The following is a 19,681-nucleotide window of genomic DNA, read 5'->3' as shown; positions in this document are numbered from 1 at the left end:
TTTCTCTCCAGAATTTTTTCTTGTGGTTGATTTCTACTTTCATAGCATTGTAATCAGAAAAGATGCATGATATGACTTGGATATTTTTCTAATTTGTTGAGACTTGCTTTGTGGCCTAAAATATGATCTATTCTGAAAAATGTTCCATGTGCACTTGGAAATATGTGTATTTTGCTGTTTTAGGATGGAATGTTCTAAATATATGTTAAATCCATCTGGTCTAGAGTGTCATTCAACGTCACTGTTTCCTTGTTTTTCTATTTCCCTACTATTATTTGATTACTATCAATTAGTTCATAATTTTTGTTCTTAACTTTTATGTATTTGGGTGCTCCCGTACTGGGTACATAAATATTTACAATCACTTTATCTTCTTGTTGGATTCTCCCCTTTATTATTATGTAGTATTGTTCTTTGTATCTTGTTACAGGCTTTGTTTTAAACCTATCTTGACCAGGGGCACCTAGGTGGCTTGGTCAGGTATGCATCCAACTCTGGTTCATGTCATGATCTCACAGTTTGTGAGTTTGAGCCCTACATCAAGCTTCGTACTAATAGTGCAGAGCCTGCTCATGATTTTCACTCTCTCCTCTCTGTCCCTTCCCTGCTCATGCTTTCTCTCTCTCTCAAAATAAAAACTTTTAAAAAAACATCTATTTTGACCAATGTAAGTACTGCTACCCCAACTTTCCTTTGACATCCATTTGCATGATAAATGTTTCTCCATCTCCTCACTTTCAATCTGCGTGTGTCTTAAGGTTTGAAGTGAGTCTCTTACAGGCAGCATTCAGATGGGTCTTATTTTTGTCTTTTTTTAATCCATCCTGTCACCCTATGTCTTTTGACTGGAGTGCTTAGTCCATTTACATTCAAAGCAATTACTGGTAAGTTTATTTACTGCTTGAGAAAGAATGAAATCTGGCCATGTGTAGCAACATGGATGGACCTTGAGGGTGTTATGCTGAGCGAAATAAGTCAGGCAGAGAAGGACAAATACCATATGTTTGCACATATAGGAGGATTAGGAGGAACTTACCGGAGGACCGTGGGGGAGAAGAAGGGGGGAAATGGGGGAGAGAGGGAGAAAGGCAAACCATGAGAGACTCTTGAATGCTGAGAACAAACTGAGGACTGACGGGTGTTGGGGGGGGGGAGTGAGGAGATGGGCATGGGGGAGGGCATTTGTGGGGATGAGCACTGGGTGTTATATGGAAACCAACTTGACGATAAACTATTTGTAAAAATAAACAAACATTAAAAAAAGTTTATTTATTGCTGTCTCGTCACTTGTTATGTGGTTATTTTTAGAGTCTTTGATTTTTTTCTTCTCTTTCCCTCTTCCCTCACAGTTTGCTGGCTTTCTTTGGTGATATACTTGGATTCCTTTCTCTTTTGATTTTTAGTTACCTTAGGTTTGTCTATAACATCTTATGCATATACCAGTCTATCTTAACTTGATGATCACTTAAGTTTGAAGTGATTCTTTACTCCTCTCCTGCCCAGATATATGGTGTCTTACTTTATATCCTTTTATTCTAGGAGTCCCATGATTTTTACAGATAAACTTATTTTTACTGCTTTTGTGCTTCTTAATTTTCTCACTCTTACTTATGGTCTTTCCTTTCCACTCAAAGACTCCCCTTTAAATTTCTTCTAGGGTTGGTTTAATGGTTGGTCATCAAGAGGAAAAACCAGATTCATCTCCAGATACCTGACTATACAATCACTGTCATTTTCAGCTTCTAACTTCAGCTCCTCAGTCCTAGATAAAGAAACACCAATTTCATTCATATTGGTACAGCTCCAAGCAGCAACAGATCTGGGAGCTAACCAAATATTTCCTTTCTGTAATTCACTGAAAATTTACTAGGGGTAGCAAAGATATGTTCTATCCCCCAGGCCATCAATTTAAAGAGAGATTGCCTCCCCGAAAGAGGCTTCACAAACACCTGCCCCAATGAATGACCTGACCGTGACCCATCTCCAACAAAACACATCTTTCTCGCTTCCTGCCACAGTGCCTGAAATTCCACCATCAGGCTTTGCTTTGAGAATTTACAAAGAAAGAAAGAAAGGGTGGTACCTCGTTGGCACAGTCAGAGGAGCACGTGACTCCTGATCTTGGGGTTTTGAGTTCAAGCCCCATGTTGGATAAAGAGATTACTTAAATAAATAAAAGGAAAGAAGGAAGGAAAGGAGGGAGGGAAAGAAAAAAGGAAAGGAAAAGAGAGGAGGGGAAAGGAGAGTAACGAAAAGGAAAGAAGGAAGGAAGCAAGGAGAATGCAAATATCCCCAAATAATGTAACAGTAAAAAGTGGGGAAAGGGGGTCATATTTGATTTTTTAAACTAACATTTTAATTAAGAAATTATGACAGCTAAAAAGTAAATGTTTTCAGTTTCTTCCCTAGTTGGAGAAAATGCTTAAGAAGAATTAAATTCTTTCCATCATGTTAATTTGTTTTTGCTGCCTGTTACACCTTGGTCTGGTAGCAAGTACCAGCAGATAAAAGAAACTAACTACACAGGAAATTAACATTAATGGAAAAACCCTCTTTCGAGTTCATTATGGTTAATTTGACCTCTTGTTAGTAGCTACAATATTGTATTAGGTACACAGAGTGAAGTGAGACCTACTTTCTGCTTGTAAAATTGCTGCTGGCAATTTCTATGATAAAACTCAACAAACTTTCAGGGCACCTGGGTAGTTCAGTTGGTTAAGCATCCAACTCTCTCTGGTGGCCCAAGTCATGATCTCACAGTTCATGGGATTGAGCCCTGAGTCAGGCCCTGTGCTGATGATGCATAGCCTGCTTGAGATTCTCTCTCTGCCCCTCAGTTGCTCTCGCACGCACGCACGCACTTTCTCTCTCTCAGAACAAATAAACATAAAAAACTCAGCAAACTTCTTTGATTAAGCCTCAGGATCACTGAAAGCCGTAAGGAGACTGCTAACTTTGGCCTATACCCCACCATAGGAAAGGCCAGCTCATGGGATATACCAAAGTTAGATTCACAGCTTAGTTCGGCTGGGAAGCAGCAACCCTATAGGATAAGCACCTATAGGTTTGTTTGGTAGGTGCACCACAAAAGTCAGGAAGATTGTGCATCACATAAACTGAAAACACATTCTGTTCAAGCTACAAGTACTACCCCAAAAAGCAGTAAGAGCAAACATCTATTATAGATAATCAAAGTAGCTAATGTTGGTTCAAAGAGGCCAACCTCTGCTACAACTTTTTTGCTATTCCCTTAAGTTCACATGAGTCTAGACTATAGCTATGAGATACTACTTTATATTTACGAGCACCATTATTTCAACCAAATTTCTTCCCCAAATCCATTATATTCCTCTGACCACCAAAAAAAAAAAAAAAAAAAATCCAAAAAGGGGTGCGTAGGTGGCTCAGTCAGTTAAGCATCGGACTTCGGCTCAGATCATGATCTCACAGTTTGTGGGTTCAATCCCTGCAATGGGATCTGTGCTGACAGCTTAGAGCCTGGAGCCTGCTTCAGATTCTGTGCCCCCGTCTCTCTCTGCCTTTCCACAGTGTGAGCACGCATGTGTGCTTGCTCTCTCTCTCTCTCTCTCTCTCAGAAATAAACATTAAAAAAAATTTTTCTCAAAAGATTATGTCATTAATAAAAACGGCTGATTCATTTCCATAGCTGTTAGAGTTCTATAAATCAAATTCTAGGTGATTGTATGCAAAATCTTCAAGAGAAAAATCCAAAGTCTTTAAAACGTGATAATTTAAGGACAAAAAATATGCACAATGCACAGATGTACCAATTTTCACAGAGACAAAATAAAAATGAAAAATTGAAATGATACCTGTTCACTCTGATTTCTGAGTGTTTACACTACTTTTGATTCAAAAACCCTTAACTCACATTTTCATAATTTAAATGAAATAGCCACACAAAACTGCATGCCATTAGTCTATTCAATACAAAGCCAGGAGATCAAAGAAGCCACCTTTGAACACAATGTAGGTTTTTAATGTAACTAGTGTCATTCTGAGGGCAGTAACAGACATGGATCCCATTTCAAACTAGGGAAAACATTCTTTACTTCATATAGGATACACCAAATGCCTTGGCTGTTACCTCCTATAAGAAACATAATTTAAAATACTCATCACATCATTAGCACAGATACATGTGTATAAATGCACATAGACATGTATGAAAAAACAGGAATGCTTTTAAATAGTTTTAAGATGCATATTTATTAGAATGCACATTAAGATATAATTAATATATTAAAGTGTACAATTCCAGGCACCTGGGCTGCTCAGTCAGTTAAGCATGTGACTTTGGCTCAGGTCATGATCTCACGTTTTTTGAGTTCCAGCCCCACATCAGACTGTCTGCTGTCAGCACCGAGCCCGCTTTGGATCTTCTGTCTCCTCTCACTGCCTCATGCCTGCCTGTGCTTGCTCGCTCGCTCTCTCTTTCTCTCTCAAAAGTTAATAAACATTAAAAAATAATAATAACAACATAAAAAAACAAAGTGTACAATTCCATGGTTTTTTTTTAGTATATTCAGAGATGTGCAACCATTACCATTAGAATATTTTCCCCTCCACATCCTTGCATGTGAATATTTCAGGACCAAATTTTAAACACCCAGGACATGGTGACCACACTTGGTTTTAAGTTTAAAGTGATATATGTGTTGTCCTTTCCTTAAAAGTAATTTGTAGTATTTGGTCAATATTTGTTCCTTAAACCTCCAGAATCACAAATTTATCCATTTTCTTTTAAAAGACTCTTCAGAGGGGCGCCTGGGTGACTCAGTCGGTTGAGTGTCTGACTTTGGCTCAGGTCATGATCTCATGGTTTGTGGGTCTGAGCTGCACATGGGTTCCTTGCTAACAGCTCAGAGCCTGGAACCTGCTTTGGATTCTCTCTCTGTCTTTCTCAAAAATAAATAAACATTAAAAAAAAAAAAAAAAAAAACCTTTCAGATACCTTCTGTTTGTGATAAAGAATATAAAAAGCAGTAAAATCTTCAAAATTCCAAAATATGCTCCTTCATACAAATGCAACATTTCAGCCAGCTATAAACAATTAAATAAAAATACATAAAAACAAAGCTCATAAACATTTCAAAATGTTTCTATCTAGTATTACCTACATGAAAACTATTCTATGGCATGTGCCTTTCTTGCTTGAGTTTACAAAAGTAGAAACTGGCACCAAGTCCAAGAGTGCTGAGCTTAACAGGGCCTTAAAGAATGTTAGACACTCTTTCTCCACCCACGTTAAACATACGCCCCCTAAAACTGTTGATTCACCGGATTCTCAGCTGCCAAAGAAAGTAGACTAACTTAGTGTTTGACATTTCCTTTTGGCAGTCATTAGTCCTTAATGTGTCACTGTCTAGAGGCTAAATGGAATAGTTTCCTTTCTACTTTAGCAGATAATTTTCTTGGGCCTGAGGAAACGTATCATAGACTAAATCCACCCTACTACAAAAAAAAAAAAAAAAGCCACCAATTGAAGATGTTATAATATGAAAATAATAATGTGATCAAAACACTTCTCTCCACAAGCCCCTAATCTGAACAGGAACTTTATACACAGGATCACATTAAAGGGGACAGGGCAAATATTTCCTGAGAACTCTGATAATCTCAGTGAGCCACCCACTAACAGTGGAAAAAAGGACTGTTCCCAGCCAGCTTTGCTTGTAAAATGGTTCTTTAATGTGTCTTCATTCCCACCAAGCCAAGAGGGTTGCCATTCCCTGCACACTAATTTATACCTAATTCTAAATCTATTGTTGTTCCTTCCTTCGCCCACTCGTCAATGCCAATCAATGTCAACCTTGTCTGTCACTGTATACGCTATTTAATATAGTTTTATACTTGCTCCAGTGCTTTCTAACAATAAAACAATTTGATTTGTGTGTTTTTTTAAATTCCATTGTACCAGTATTATCTCTTCTAAGCCAGATCTCTTCATTCTTACTTTGCCCACAGAAAGAATGCTAAAAAAAGAAAACCATGGGGCAACTGAGTGGCTCAGCCAGTTAAGTGTGTGACTTGATTTCAGCTCAGGTGATGACCTCACAGCCATGAGATTGAGCTCTACATCAAGCTCTGAACTGGGGAGTGGAACCTGCTTAATATTCTCTTTCCCTGTCCCTTCACCCCGTCCCCACTCAAAAAAAGAAAAAAAAAAAGGAAAAACAAGAAAGTAAAGTGTGGATAGGATGTTCCTATTCAAGCAAGGCTTTCTCTAGCTATAGGTCACGTCTTCATCATCAACAGCAAAAGCAAGGACTCTAAAATCATGCTGAACAATAAAATAGCATTTAAGACACCAACAACTACTGAAGTATCTTCTCAATTAACAGGAAATCTCAAGAAGACAAATTATTCTCCCCCCAGAAAGCCGTGACAACTACCATTTATTCAATTCCATTCTATCAAATTCTAGTGAACAAAATGAACATTACTACTAAATTACATAACAATCAAATTGAAAACAAAAATTTCTATACTATATGTGATAGACCTTTAAGAAGTGACTGGGGGGGGGGCACCTGGGTGGCTCAGTCAGTTAAGGATCTGACTTCAGCTCAGGTCATGATCTCAAGGTCCGAGACTTCAAGCCCCACATCAGGTTCTGTGCGGACAGCTCAGAACCTGGACCCTGCTTCAGATTCTGTGTCTCCTTCTCTCTTTGCCCATCCCCCACTCACACTCTGTCTCTCCTTCTCAAATATAAAAAAAAATAACTACATAAAAAAAATATTGGGGAAAAAAAAAGAAAAAAGAAATGACTCAGGGAAGGGGCACCTGGGTGGGTCAGTTGCTTGATTTAGGCTCAGGTTATAGTCTCAAGCTTAGTGGGATCCCCATGTGGAGCGCTACACTGATCGCTGACAGCATGGAGCCTGCTTGGGAGTCTCTCTCTCTCTCTCTCTCTCTCTCTCTCTCTCTCTCTCTCTCTCTCTCTCTCTCTCCCACCCCCCCTCTCTCTCTGCCCCTCCCTTGCTCACACTATCTCTCTCAAAATAAATAAATCAACTTTCGGGGCACCTGGGTGGCTCAGTCAGTTGAGTGTCCAACTTCAGCTCGGATCATCATCTTGCGGTTCATGAGTTTGAACGCACATGAGTTTGGCACTACACTGACAGCTAGGAGCCTGGAGCCTGCTGCAGATTCTGTCTTCCTATCTCTCTGCCCCTCTGCTGCTCACTCTCTCTCTCTGTCTCTCAAAAATAAACTTTAAAAAAGGCAGGGGTGGTGGGGATTACTCAGGGGAGGACAATGGCTATGCTGGTGCTCAAGGAACCAGATCATGGAATGCTTAAATAATTAAGCAATAACCATTTTCTACCTTCTAAAAAAGTGCTTACTAAAATTTAGCCAAGAAAACGGTATCATCCGTTTCTTGGACACTAGTTCTGCTTCTTTTTGGAGAAAAAAGAGACTGAACCTAGTGATAAAGGACACATGTACAAGAATCCCATGGAGGAGGACACTTGTGGGGATGAGCACTGAGTGTTATGTGGAAACTAATTTGACAATAAACTATTTGTAAAAATAAATAAATAAATAAAATTTAAAAATATGCAAATGCCTTACCAAAAAAAAAAAAAAAAAAAAAGAATCCAAACACAGCTCAGCAAGTAGCCTTATAAGTAACAATAGAGGTGGGGCGCCAGGGTGGTTCAATCAGTTGAGCATCCGACTTCGGCTCAGTTAATGATCTCCCAACCTGTGAGTTTGAGCCCTGCGCGAGGCTCTGTGCTGACAGTTCAGATCCTGAAGCCAACTTCGGAATCTGTCTCCCTCTCTCTGGGCCCCTTCCCCAGCTCACACTCTGCTTTTCTCAGAAATAAATATACATTTAAAAAAATCACAAGTAATGACATAGGCAGCCTTAGATCCTCTCATATGGTTGCATCTTTTGCCAGTCTCAAATACCTGACCCATACTTACCTTCTATATTGCCCATCTAATTCATAGCTGCTGCTCAATCACAAATTCACTCTGCCATGACCCCTCATGACTCTAACTAATGTCATAATTTCCTGCTTCAGTTCCCATTTACTAATTGTATCATTTTCTCATTATTTTCTATTACAGATTCTCAAGAGAATCTAATTGGCCTAAGAGACAACACAGGCCAGCCTATGAACTGGGGTATTGAGAAGGGGGCTGGATGGTCTTTAAGAGGTAGCAAGACAAATGCCCTCAGGGGGGCAGTTAAGATGGCAAGGACTTATGTCCTTTAGACATCTAATATCCTGACTACTACTCAAATAACCATAATGATGATGAGATGTCTTTTTTTTTTTTTTAAACTCACTATGGGATTTCCCAAACATGTCCAAAAGGATTAAGAATAGTAAATCAAATTCCTTATGCAATGTCACCAAGCTTTAACCACCACCAACCTTCTGCTTTCCTATTTCATTTGTGATATTATTTTATTGCTGGAATCGTTTTTAATTTTTTTTAACATTTATTCATTTTTGAGAGACAGAGAGAGACACAGCATGAGTGGGGAAGAGGTACAGAGAGAGGAAGACACAGAATCTGAAACAGGTTCAAGGCTCTGAGCTGTCAGCACAGAGCCTGACACCAGGCTCGAACCCATGAACCGTGAGATCATGACCTGAGCCAAAGTCAGATGCTTAACCGACTGAGCCACCCATGTGCCCCTGGAATACTTTTAAACAAATCCACAATATTGTGTCACTTAAGAGATTCTCCTATATGTATCATTTCCTATAAACCTATGTTCGTATCTAGATGTTAAAATCTTGTCAACTCTTGAGAGTTAAAAGAACTAGCACTTAACCAAAGCCTCAAAAAAAAAAAAAATACACACATATAGTTACTGGTGTTCAGCATTATAACCTAAAATTAATGTAATTCTTGGTTAAGGGTGGATGTAAGGAAACAGCTAATTTTGCACTTGCTGGGAAACCTTGATCAAGAGGAAAAAATTTTTTGATTTTAAATTCTAGAGTTTGCCAAAATGAAAGAGCTGTACATAAAACAAAGGAGCTAGCCAGTAGAGTCAGTTTTATTAGAAATTTCCAGTTTTAATACTGGATTTTTTTTTCTGAATGCTATAAAATTTAAAGCTGCTTTAAAAAAGAAAAACCAGGGGCACTGGTGTGGCTCAGTCACTTAAGCATCCAGACTCTTGATTTTTAACTCAGGTCATGATCTCATGGTTCCTGAGGTCAAGCCCTACATCAGGCTCTGTGCTGACGCCATGGAGCCTACTTTGGATTCTCTCTACCTCCTTCTCTCTGTTTCTGCCCAGATCACACATGTGTGTTCTCTCTCTTCCTGTCTCTCTCTCTGAGTAAAAAACTTAAGGATGGATGGATGGAGGGGCGCCTGGGTGGCTTAGTCAGTTAAGTGTCCGACTTTCGCTTAGGTCATGATCTCGCGGTCCGTGGGTTCGGGCCCCGCGTCGGGCTCTGTGCTGACTACCAGCTCAGAGCCTGGAGCCTGTTTCAGTCTGTGACTCCCTCCCTCTCTGACCCTCCCCTGCTCATGCTGTCTCTCTCTCTCTCCAAAAAAAAAAAAAAAAAAAGGATGGATGGATGGAAGGAAGGAAGACCAAGAAATGTCCTAACATTTTTGAGTTCATTTCCTCAATTAAGAAATTTTAATAGTCCAAAAAAAAAAAAAACCCACTTTAAAAAAGTAAAGGGGGCAAGAGGACCCTTTACTACAAGGGAAGTCACTAAGAGTATTTATATGAACAACCAACTTTTAAAAACCAATTTTCCCATATATAATGGTTTTATGTATTTTTCACAGTACAGAATCTTAAAAAAAAAAAAAAAGCAGCAGCAAGACAAACAAGTAGGTTCTGCTTCCCAGCAACAAGTATATTTATGATTATGAGCTTTAAAGATAATAAGTGGGTATCACTGGTCAAATATTTATAACTTTTCTTACACAGTATTTCAGAGTTTTTTTTAATACCAAGGAATGATAAGCAATGTTCATATAGACACAAAACAAAGGCAAGCCAAAACATAAATCTTTTCATTCCTAGAAGAGGAGTTTCATATTTAAAACCACAAAACCAATAATTCTCCCTCAAGGAGAAAGAAGTAATTCAGGACAAGTATGCTCTGACATTACATTTAAAGGACAATTAGCAAGGAAGCCTTCAAATAAGATGCTACACTGCCTTCTATTTGACAGACAATTACAAAATGCAAATTTTGTACAAAACCGAAAGTCAGACAATCTGCAACTGGAATAAAACCCGAACAGGAGGCCAATCATTTCAACACATCTGAAAATAATACTTGTAAGACAATTTACTGTCCAGATGCTTTAGTATAAATCACTGCAAGAAAATATCTTTCTTACAGTATGTCTCCAAATCATGCCATTATGAAAAGGTCCCAGTGCCATTTTCAGAGAATGACCAAACAAAATCAGTTCTCAGCAGTCTCAGAACTGATTTTGGTTCTAAATATCCATATTCCACTTTAAAATAAATAAGCTATTTAGTGACTGTCAAGCATTTACTTAGCAGTCATCAGATGTGAACACAGATTCAACCCAAAATAAACAGAAAGAATAAGGACATTCACTTAGAGAAGAAAACATCACATTCCACAGAATTTCACCCTTCTAATTTTATATTATGACTAAGAAATATGAAAACCAAAGTAACTTTGAGGAAGCAGGCCTGAAATGAAAGAAAAATAAATTTCCAAGCACAACGAACTGTACCTGTCTCTGGCAAGGAGAGTTTGGAAACTCAAGAGTTTTTACTAACTCCCTTAAGTCTTCTAAAATATTTAATTAGAAAAAATGTTGAGATCAATGGACAGGGCAGCCTGGATGGCTCAATCAGTTGAGCCTCCAACTCAGTTTCTGCTCAGGTCATGATCTCATCATTCATGGAATTAATTCCTGCATGTGGCTCTGTGGTGATAGCACAGAGCCTGCTTAGGATTCTCTCTCTCCCTCTCCCTGCCCCTCCCTCACTTGCTTGCTTGTTCTTAAAATAAATAAACATTAAAAAATAAAGATCAAAGGACAGAAACCATAAAGGAAGAAAGTTAAGACTCTTAAGCTTTAATTTTACATGTGTGTCACATATGGACATTCTAGATAAACAGGTAGCCTCCCAAAATACCTAGTTTGCCCATTTAAACAATTACAATATTTTAAACGATTTAATTTCTTATTATCAACAGGTGACAACTTTGGGTCAAACAAAATAAATGAAGGAAAAAGGAAATATATTACAACTTTCTGAAACAATGCTAATTTTCAAGTCTATGTTAGCATCAAGTAAGTTTTCTATTCTCTACCACTCACTCCCCCCGACCAAGGAAGAAGGGAAAAAGACACTTCTTTTCAGCTGTGATTTAAATGCTTGAACTAAAGATCATGCAGACTGGGGGTGTGGTTGCCACTTTGGCTCTTTGCTACATGAAGAAAGCAGCAAGGAATGGGAGTTGTCACACAATGTCAGTAAGGATATGCCACTCTTTAAGAGAAGAGAACACACTTGGGGTGCCTGGGTGGCTGAGTCAGTTGAGCATCCAAACTTCACCTCAAATCATGATCTCATGGTCTGTGGATTCGAGCCCTGCGTCAGGCTGAGCTGACAGCTCAGATTCTGTGTCTCCCTCACTCTGTATCCCTCCCGGCTTGTGCTTCGTCTTTCTCTCTCTCAAAAATAAATAAACATTAAAAAAATAATAAGAGTAATAAAAAGAGAGTGAGAACAGCTTCAGTCTCAGCATATCTCTATTTACCTTGTTATTAGATATACTTCATTTACTGCTCTTTTGTTTCAAGGCATTTTGATATTTTCTGTAATACCACTACCCATTATCCCATCTTCATCACCTTACCTGGCCTTGCTTGATTGGTTCTCTGTGCTGTTTAATAAGATCATGTGGAAGAGCAGCCATTAATGGACCTGTTTTACAGTTGAGAAAGCAGCTCTGGAGAAGTTACTTGATCAAGCTTCTCTGGAAGCATCAGCTTACTATACATGGTCTACGGCATCACATGTGAAGAGTACTCATGGTTCGTGAGTTTGAGCCCTGCATCAGGCTCTGTGCTGACAGCTCAGAGATTGGAGCTTGCTTCACATTTTGTGCCTCCCTGTCTCTCTGCTCCTCTCCCACTCCTTGCCCTGGATAACTAATGTCACTTTCAAATTCTAAACTTTACAATTCTATATTTTCTTGGTCAAAAATCACATGGATGGGGCACCTGGATGAGCTCAGTCAGTTAAGTATCTGACATCAGCCTAGGTCATGATTTCATCACTCCCAAGTTCGAGCCACGCATCCATGCTAACAGCTCAGAGACTGGAGCCTGTCTGTCTGTCTGTCTCTGTCCCCTCCCTAACTCATGCAAATGCTGTCTCTCAAAAATAAACATTAAAAAAAAATAATAAAAACCATTTCGATAAACAGTTCAATAAAAGGATGATGCAGTCACTATCACACATAGATAACAGACTATATTTTGACCAACACTTGTTAGAAATCTGTATTATAGGAAGGAAACAAAAAACCCATATAACTCATCACTTCAAACTAGTCTTGAATGAATTATTATCTTAAAAAGATGAATCAAGGCCTTACTAAAATGAAAAATCATCAATTTTCCCATCTTAATAGTACCTTAAAAATAAACGCAGTACATGATTATCAGCAAATCCTAAGGGGTACCTGGCTGGATCAGTCAATGGAGTTTGGAGTTTGTGACTCTTGGTCTTGGAGCTAAAGCCCCATGCTGGGTTCAGATATTACATAAAAATGGAATCTTAAAAAATGACAATTAAAAATTCAAGATGAATAAAATAAGGGTCTGTTTACTTTTGTCATTATCACCATAAAAAACAAGGTCAAAAAATGTGGAGAAAAACATGGAAGAAAATTTATACTGCCTATTACCACATAACAAAATTTACTAATACTGATATATTTAGAGGCTTAACCTTTTAATCCACAACTTTTGATATAAAATCTTTTCAAGCCTGTCGATATCCGAAGGGCATAAGGTAACATCAAGGATGGTCTAAGAGCAATCTCACAGAGCCTAACATCCCATCCATCTGCAGCCTGACACCCAGCAGGCTTCCATGTCTACTCCATCATCCTAATTTCAAGAGGCCATTCCACTATAGCTCCGTTAGGCCAGTACCATTTCATTTAACACATGAACATGCACCATTCTGTACATAAGTTTAAAAACATGCTTGTTAAATACTGCAATTTGTAACACCAGAGTAGCACACATAGCAAGTACCTTGAACCTCTTAGAAAGCAACACAAAATATAACTCAGGGAAAGGTCCTCCTCAGAGTTAAGTTCTTTCACCTCCCACCCTGAGAAAAACCATTTTTGACAACTAAGATTTCCAAATTAAATAAGTACTGCTCCATCAATAGAAACAAGTCCTACACGTGCTCTAATTTTGCATTCAATGCAGCATCTATTTATGTCTGAATTCTCCCAAATATGCTAGGCAGCTCACAGAAAAGCTTACACTAACAAATCAATAAAATCATATGCAAGCACAGCTACAGAACTATGAACTAGCAATGCAGGTTAGAGTTTACTGCAAGAAACCCAAAGGTTCAAACAAAGATGGAAATCAAAGCATAATATATAACAAAACTCAGACCAGGTAACTACACATCACAGAGCCAAATGAAACATCTGTAACACTCGAGTAACACCAGAGAGCCTAGCTTGAGAGGGCACTGTATAAAGCTTTCCTGTTCTGCTCCCTTCAAGCAGCTATATCACACCTGGGTTTATCTTATTTAGGGTGGAGTATTTAATTTCAGAACAGTCATCTATAAAGAGATACAGTGGAAAACTCCACAGCCATTAAAGATGATGTAAAATTATATTTGCTGCTGTGAAGATGGACAATAATAAAAGTATAAGAGTTTAGACTTTCAGGGCGCCTGGGTGATTAGTCGGCTAACCATCTGACTTTGGGTCAGGTCATGATCTCATAGTTGCAGGTTGAGCCAGGCATTGGGCTCTGTGCTGACAGCTCAGAGCCTGGAGCCTGCTTCGGATTCTGTTTCTCCCTCTTTCTCTGCTCCATCTCTCTGCTCCTTCTCTCTCTCTCTCTCTCTCAAAAATAAAATAAACATTAAAATAATGTTTAAAAAAAAAGTTTAGACTTTCAGGTCAGATATCTCAGGTATATGTATATGTATTTTTAAGCGAATAACAACTGAGTAAGGGTTATTATGGCAGTAAAATAGGTAATAATGTATCTTTTAGCACAATGGCATACGGTATGCAGATTATCTTCATTTTTATTTTTTAAGAAAAAGAGAAATGGTAAGAGATATGTGTACATCTAAAGATTATGCACAATGGAAGCTGGAACACTGGATGCCAAAAATAGATGGAAGGATTACACGTGACATATAATGAACATAGAATTATAATTTTAAAAAGTAAGCTATTTTAATTTTGAAAATAAGAAATACAGCACAAAATCATGTAATAACAAGCTCTTCGAAGACTCCTTCAAAGGCTGGGCCGCTCTGGCTACAGTAATGTGATTCCAGGAAGGCATTTGCAAAACTGAGAAGAGATTAGCATCTAAATTAAGTGCTTCCCTTCACTACAGCAACAATATGTCTTTGAAAGTGAATATTAAGTGCATCCTATTCATACATTCCATATCAAATTATTATCCAAATCAAACAAAAATTTTATACCTGCTATATTAATATAATCAAATCCCTCAAATAATATGCCCAGTACAATACCAAAAAATGCCCTGTAATTGCATTCCTCTTTTAGGATCTTAATACCACTGCAACCAATGTTTGTGGGCAAGAACAAAGATCAAACTTATCCTTAAGCAACATCATCCTCACCAGGTCCTAAGCTCTACCTATTTTTTGGTCTAAAACTAAAGTTTTAGGTATGAAAAATACAAGCTATAGATAGCTACTATATATGAATACTGTACCATTTTGGACACTCAGTGAGAAGGTTGAGGCTAAACTCTTACCTACTCATCTTAGCTGGTTGGTTACCCAGTAATCAGAACTACCCAAGAGAGATATAATGTGAACAAATAATAAAAACTACTTATATAATTTAAAACTTTCTAGTAACCATAAATAAAAAGAGATGGGTAAAAATTAAGCTTAACAGATTTTATTTAACATAATATATCCAAAATATATAATCGAGGTTATTATTGAGATAGTTTCCATCATTGTTTGTGTACTCAGTCTTTGAAATGTGGTGTGTAGTTTATTCTTATAGCACATCTCAGTCTGAACTAGTCCCATTTCACTCAACAGCCACTTATGGCAATTGGCTACCCCAGTGGATGGCAAAGAGCTGCAGCTACTCAAGCCCAAATCCTATGCTTGTTTTTCCCAATTACAAGTCCTAACTCCAGTCAGTCAATAAACAACCATTCACTGCTGACTAAGACTGCTTAGGCCAAAACCAAATGGATTTCATTTCAAATATTGAAGGTCTTCAATGTTTCAAATACTGTGTTAAATATTTTCAGATCATGGGGCGAGGGAATAGGGAAGAAGAGTTTTGTTTATTTATTTTTTGAGAGGTCAGGGGGTTTGAAGATGGGTGTGGTAACAAAGACAAATTAAGTATGGTTTTAGCAAATTCTACTACTGGGAAAACAACTGAAAGCAGATGCCCTAATAAAGGGTGAAAGGAACAGACTGACAATCAGCATACCCCTCAACAGAGCCCATGCCAGGCTCTGAGCTGACAGCAGAGCCTGCTTAGGATTCTCTCTCTCTCCCTTTGAGGCCAAAGTACATGGGAACATGCATAGGCGCGCGCTCTCTCTCTCTCTCTCTCTCTCTCTCTCTCTCTCAAAACAAGTAAAACATTAAAAAAAAAAGGTTAAAACTATTTTAAAGTAAAACACACACTTCATACAAAAAAGGGGAAAACATTAGAATGCATATTCCTAAACACGGTAGTGGTGGTTCAGTAACTTAATGCATATGCATGACTTTCAATTATGAAAAAATAAAGTGGTAATTTTTTAAGTTCAATTATATTTCATTTTAATTTCAATCCATTTACTTCTAAACCTTTTAAAGTTACAACACCCATCCAAGCTGGGGTTTTTTTTTTCCTCTAGAACCCTCCCTGGAGTAACTTTAAGCTAACAGAGCAGGAACAAATTAAACTTAACCACGGTAACCACATTTCATTTTAAGAAAACCTAGAAGTTATTTGCGGAACCACCAAGATCCATTCAATGTCAAAAGACCTCTATTATTGTGCTGAGGCATTTCCATAATGTTAAGTAAGTAAGGGTCAAATGCATTACTTTTAACATCAATATCTCTTACCTCTCTGTACAGTAAGTTAGCAATACAGCCAAAAGTAACCTCCAACATTTTAAACCACAATGCAAGTAGGCAGATTAAGGCTATTGGCCTCCTGGCCCTTGGAGCCTTTAAGAGGGAGTCTGGCTCTCACCTGATGAATAAAATTTAACTCTACATGACGCAGGATACCACTTTGCCTCACTGCTTGTTTCAGAGCACTTAATTTAATTTTTTCTACAGATGTCATCCATATACTGAGAAATCTACAGAAAGTAGACGTAAACCACTCATGACCTCCTTCCCTATAACCTTCTAGAATGTAAGGCCCATAAGGGAAAGAATCTTTTTTGCTTTTTTCACTACTGTATCCCTAGCACCATGAATATCCAAAATAGTTCATTTTATTCATTCTCCCAAGTCAGCATGAGTTAGTTTACAAAGCAGTCACTTACTGAGTACCTCCTCTAATATTACACTAGTCCCTGAAAGAGTATTTTAAAAATGTTTCCTGTCTTTTAAAAGCTTAAAACAGTTACAGAAATTACATGGATAAAGAAAATACAATTAAGCAAAAATTCAAGGAAGTCAACAATTCGGTACAAGAAGCAAAGGAACCATGCAGAATGGTGAAGTGTCAAAGAGCCTTCAGGAAAGAGATGGGGGAAATGTGGGCCCTGAAGCAAGAGTAGGTTAGTTTTAAAGAAGTGGGAAGAGAATTTCAAACTCGTAATGAACTATGCCCTACTGAAGGCATGAGCTCAGACTGGCCTGAGCGACCAGAATAGATGAGAAAATGGAGTAATTGAGTAAAGTCTAAAATAAAGCAAAGGCAATGAAGGCAGAAAAGGACAAATGTAATAAACCATCAGAGGACTTTCTCTGCCTTAACTACAGATTGGAACCACCTGAGGAACTTTTAAAAATACTGTCACCTAGACCTCAATTCAGTGACTCTGATTTAACGGGGTACAACCTACACATCAAGGTTTCTTTTAGAGTTCCCCAGGGATTCTAATGTGCATTCGAAATTCAGAATGACTGCTGCAGAGGGAAAACCAATGGAACTTAGTAAGTGGCAACACAGGACAAAGAAGCAACACTACAAATTATAGCAAGATTTTATGTTATCTATACAAATAGTGACTAGTAAAAATAGTCATTATTATACATGCTCTATAGAGACCCTATGCCAGAAGGAAAGGATCAGGGCATCATTCCTCCTTTTATACAGGGCCCGGCACTCGACTTTGCATATGACACTTACTCAGTGTGAATGAGGTGATAGGAAGACATTGCCGCAGTTAAGTTCTGATTGTTACCAAAGGTTCTGAATGTTTTTGAACACTTCATGAATCAGCAAAATTCAACCCTCGTTGCTTCTGCTTCTTGCAGACTCTATCACTTATTAAACTTTCAATTGTACTTCACTGCCCTTTCCTCCCCAACCCCCCACCTCATCTTCACTCCATCACTTTTGACAGTACCTAGCCTGCTCAAGGTTACATGGGTCAATACAAAGGAACTACATATTTTTATCTTTAAGAAAACCATGCCCATAGAGGACTTTTTAAAATATAATCTGAATCTCAAGATAATTTATTTCAAAATCTCCACCATAATCTTTAAACTGTTCTAGTTTTCCTTACATAATAAAACATTATTATGTAGGAGTGATGTTATAGTCTCCGCATCTTCACGTATAAATGAGTGTTTCCTACCTTTACTTACATCCATGGCACAAACTGAAAATATTACTTGTATGACACTCTGGAGAGAAACTAGAAGGTTACTCACGACCACAGATGACCCCCACAAGATCCAACCAATCCCAAGACTCAAGGGATCATTAGGAAGCGCTCATATGGAGCAATAAGAAAAATTTATCACATATTCTTCCCCACCAAAGACTATTTTTAAAGCATTTTCCTAATCATAACTACACTGGATTTTTTTTAAACCACTAAGGTACTACATGTGATAGCAGATAACTGATCCACACACATGCCAAGTCCATTGTTTACCTCTTTAAACCCTTTTTAAAAAATTTTTTAGGTTTATTTTGACAGAGACAGAGACAGCAAATAGGGGAGGTGGAGGGGCACAGAGATATAAAGGGAGACAGAAAGAATTGCAAGTAGGCTCCACATGTCAGCGCAGAGCCCAACACCGGGGTGGAACCCATAAACTGAGATCATGACCTGCGCTGAAATCAAAAGTGGGACACTTAACCAAATGAGCCTCCCAGCCCCCCATTTAAACATCTTAATATCATGAACCATTCTTCAAATTACCCATTTTTTATATTTTCCCAATTTTCAAACTTAGATAAGGATTTTTTAATGTGCACCACATTTTCACTGTGACTTATCAACTGCTTTTTCCATTCGATTTAACTAAGCCTCTAATCTCATTTTTCTGAGGTAGACTGCATATGATCAAAGCATGGCAATGGCTTAAAAAATTCAGTATGCTTCACTAATTTCACAATATGGTAGAAACAAGATAAACACTCTAAGGCATTCATCTTCACCCTAGGAACTCCACCATCACTCACTATTATACGTTCACTTATATAGGTATATAAGTGAACAAATAAGATGTACAGCAAATGAATAAATGAGAAAGTACCAAGACCTTTCCCTGAAAAGCATTAAACAGACAAAAATCACTAGTAGGAAACACTCTGTATTGTTCCTTTTCCCTTTAAAATGATTTTACATAAATTTAATTCCTTTTCTGCAAAAGTAAATATTGGGTACAAGGTGTAAATTATAATAACTCTAAGCATTAAACAACTGGAATTGAAGTATTAAAGGAAAAAGGAAGATAATGACAACAGAGATCAAAATCATTAGGTACAGTATTACCTACGGGGAAAAAATTTTTTTTTACAGCATTGGGGTATTTTTACACAACCGGTTATTAAACACAAACCTTAAAAATTTAAAAATTACTACTGTTACCTAATACAGCTCTAGTTGGCAATGTCATATTCTTACGACATTCTATATGGTTCACGAAAAAAATTACCAACTATAAATATTTTCACCATTCCCTTTTGCCCAAAAGTAGGTGGCCACTTAGATGTGATCATGGAAATTTTAAGGATATTAAGGGCCATTATCCTTAGGACATGGAGGCTGAAATATTTCATGTTTAAGCAACACAATGTCAACAACTTACTTCCAAATGTTTAAAAGAAAACTCACTGCATAATTTTCACAAGTTAAAAATTTTTCAACATAGAAAGCTGAGAGGGGCGCCTGGGTGGCTCAGTCAGTTGAGCATCTTCTGCTCAGGTCATGATCTTACGGTTCATAGGTTCAAGCCCCAGGTCAGGTTCTG

At 37.9% G+C, this 19,681-nt stretch overlaps 1 protein-coding gene across 4 annotated transcripts in view; it reads right to left on the bottom strand.

Annotated features, from left to right (window-relative positions):
• Window positions 1–19,681, bottom strand: part of CTNNA1 (catenin alpha 1) — a 174,822-nt gene that overhangs the window by 82,643 nt on the left and 72,498 nt on the right. The gene's annotated exons all lie outside the window — the stretch shown is intronic.

The sequence above is a fragment of the Hyaena hyaena genome, unplaced genomic scaffold (genome assembly GCF_003009895.1).
Source record: "Hyaena hyaena isolate Hyena2069 unplaced genomic scaffold, ASM300989v1 scaffold_1806, whole genome shotgun sequence".
NCBI classification, from domain to species: Eukaryota; Metazoa; Chordata; class Mammalia; order Carnivora; family Hyaenidae; genus Hyaena; species Hyaena hyaena.
The sequence above is the reverse complement of the archived record's forward strand: the minus strand, read 5'-3'. Positions and strand labels throughout refer to the sequence as shown.